The sequence below is a fragment of the Sorex fumeus genome, unplaced genomic scaffold, assembly GCF_029834395.1.
Source record: "Sorex fumeus unplaced genomic scaffold, SorFum_2.1 ptg000106l, whole genome shotgun sequence".
In the NCBI taxonomy this organism is placed as follows: domain Eukaryota; kingdom Metazoa; phylum Chordata; class Mammalia; order Eulipotyphla; family Soricidae; genus Sorex; species Sorex fumeus.
In genome coordinates, this window is record NW_026606163.1 from 415,526 (window position 1) to 417,929 (window position 2,404).

At 39.0% G+C, this 2,404-nt stretch overlaps 1 non-coding gene across 1 annotated transcript; it reads left to right on the forward strand.

Moving 5' to 3' along the window:
- The first annotated feature begins 220 nt into the window (after positions 1 to 220).
- LOC130042620 (U6 spliceosomal RNA) lies at positions 221 to 327 on the forward strand. The gene has a single exon (XR_008795273.1). It is a non-coding gene; the product is annotated as a U6 spliceosomal RNA (small nuclear RNA).
- The last annotated feature ends 2,077 nt before the right edge of the window (positions 328 to 2,404 follow it).

Consider the following 2,404-nt stretch of genomic DNA (forward strand, 5'->3'; position numbering starts at 1 on the left):
TTTTACCTCTAGTCTTGTGACAAGGTTGGAATACCAACTAATAGAACAGGGTGCCACAAGAAGAAACAAGGCCCAAAGGGAGTTGTAGTCATTGAAAGGGTGAGAAACAATGGTTTGGGCCACTAGTTTTGTTCACTGGTTCTGGAGATTACTAAGGTGATTCAAGTGTCACCTCTGGATATCAAAGCATTTTTCTCTTCCATAAAATTTTACTCATGATTTGCTCGCTTCGGCAGCACATATGCTAAAATTGGAACGATACAGAGAAGATTAGCATGGCCCCTGCGCAAGGATGACACGCAAATTCGTGAAGCGTTCCATAAAAAAAAAAATTTACTCATGTTGAGATAATATATTTGTTGTTAAATATATACATATGTATATATATGTTGCATTTTGGTGATCAATGCTTTGTGATAATTAATGGTTTTCTCTCACCTTGGTGATTCTTCTTATTCTGAAGTTCATCCTAGTAGCATTCTAAAGTTCATCCTAGTAGCATTCTAGCTAATTTAGATTTCATTTTTGGGGGGTCACACATGGAGATGCACAGGGGTTATTCCTGTCTCTGCACTCAGGAATTTCTCCTCGCAGTGCTTGGGGTACCATATGGGATTCTGTGACTCGAACCCAGGTTGGCAGGGTAGGGACTGTAGATGAAATAAGACAGAGCTGCAAGAAGCCACTGCAGATATACCAAATCTACAGTCTGTGTTCCCTAAACTGGGTAAGGCCTCTGGCCACCAACATTCCAAGAAACAAGAGCAAGAATATCCTCTTTGAAAGGACTGATAAAAAGTGAACTTTAATCTACTTTTAACTCTTGACCATGCTGAGGCTTTCACATGATCAGCATATCATTTATGACCTCATCTTTCTCTTTACCTTATAAAAACTCACTTTTGTGCCTTCTGCAGACTCTCTCTGAATATGAGCTTTACAACTCTTTCATTTATTTATTTTTGTTTTGAGGTCACACCCAGGGGTGCTCCAGGTTTACTCTTGGCTTTGCACTCAGGAATCACTCCTGGCGGTGCTTGGGGGACCATATAGGGACCATATAGGATGTGGGGATCGAAGTTGGGTCAGTTACATGCAAGGCAAATTCCCTACCTGCTATATTATCACTCCTGCCCCTCTACAACTCTTTTTTTCTTATTTTTAATTTTTATAAGGTTGTTTGCAATAATTTATTGTATTCAATATTCTAACACCAAACCAATTCCACCACCATTACACCTTATCATCACCATTATTTTCAATTTTACCACTACTACCCAAGCCTGCCCCAAAGGCAGATCCTCAATAATTTATTTTTATTGTTTGTTAAGAGTTATTCACTAAAAATGATCCAAAGAGGGCTTTTTAGAGGAAAATGTATGAAGATTGTTGTATCTCATCTTGGAGCTGTTAAGCCTTGTATAAGAAATTACTGACATGTTGTTACATGTTGAGCCTTGTGAACAAATATATATGTGTACATATGTATGTATGTATGTATATATATATATATATGTATATAGATAGATAGATCAAGATCAGTTGCCTTCTACTTTGTGTGCTACTGTTGGTACACCAGTGGCATAGAGTATGAGATGTAACTCCAGAAATTCCAAAATTTTAAATAGAATGATACAGCTTGAGTTAAATGCATCTCTGCCACTTGTTGCGCTTTTTCGAGATTTTTTGTGAGTCTCTGGATCATGGCCGTTAATGAGTTTATATGGTGCCCTTTTAATGCCCAAATAAACATTCTGATTGTCTCCCAATTCGACTTTTTATTCTGTTGTTAAGGGTCATCAATTTTAATTTTTGGAGGGGTTTTTGTTTTGCTTTGTTTGGGGCCACACACCCACCTGTGCTCAGGGATTACTCCTGGGCAGTGTCTGGGGCCTATATGTGGTGCCAAGATCAAATCCAGATGGGCTATATGCAAGGAAAGTACCTGAAGTGCTGTGCTATCTTTCTGGTCTCAATTTTAGACTTTTGAGAGTGGTAGATAAAAAGTAAGTAAAGTAAAGCCCTCCCGTTGATCGTCGATTTGCTCGAGCGGGCCCAGTAACGTCTCCATTGGAGACTTTGTTGTTACTGTGTCTGGCATATCGAATACTCTCGGTCAAGAGAATTTTGTTTTGATTTTACTTTAGGCACAGTGATTTACTATGCTGTTAATAGTAGCATTTCGTGCACGACACGGTTTAGCACCAAAACCCTCACCTGAATATCTACTTCTCTGATCATTGTCCCAGTGTCTCTCCTCTTCACTCCCCAAGGTAGCTTACTACTAAGACCAGTTCTCAATTTCTGTGACCTTTGGGTATTTGCATGTCTTTATATTCCATCATGTCTACTACATGTCTTTATATTCCATCAGGTGAGAGATCATTCTGTGTGTGTGTCTCTC